This window comes from Gracilinanus agilis, chromosome 1, assembly GCF_016433145.1.
Source record: "Gracilinanus agilis isolate LMUSP501 chromosome 1, AgileGrace, whole genome shotgun sequence".
In the NCBI taxonomy this organism is placed as follows: Eukaryota; Metazoa; Chordata; class Mammalia; order Didelphimorphia; family Didelphidae; genus Gracilinanus; species Gracilinanus agilis.
The window spans coordinates 279,530,427-279,530,893 of NC_058130.1; positions in this window are offsets into that span (position 1 = coordinate 279,530,427).

The window sequence follows — 467 nt, forward strand, 5'->3', positions numbered from 1 at the left end:
CGTGTGTATATATTATATATATATTATATATATATATAATATATATACACACATTATTGAAATACCTCCATATCTATTGATTGAAGATAGGAAGATATAGTCATACATAGACACGTGCTTTAAAATTTATCTCTGAAAAAAAAATTCACATCCAAAGTAATCCAAAGTAAGTCACATTGACTAAAGCCACTAACAGCTTTAAAACAGAGGAATTAATTCGGATATTCAGTCAACAAGCATATACTAAGCACCTATTATGTGCCAGGGACAGCACTTAGACCTGGGTACAGAAAGGAAAAGACAATACTGCTTCCCCAAAGGGACTCAAATTCTCATGGGGGAAACAACATGCAAACAACTAAGTATATACAAGATATATATATATATATATGTAGTATATATATATATATATGTAGTAGATATATATATATATATATATGTAGTAGATATATATATATATATGTAGT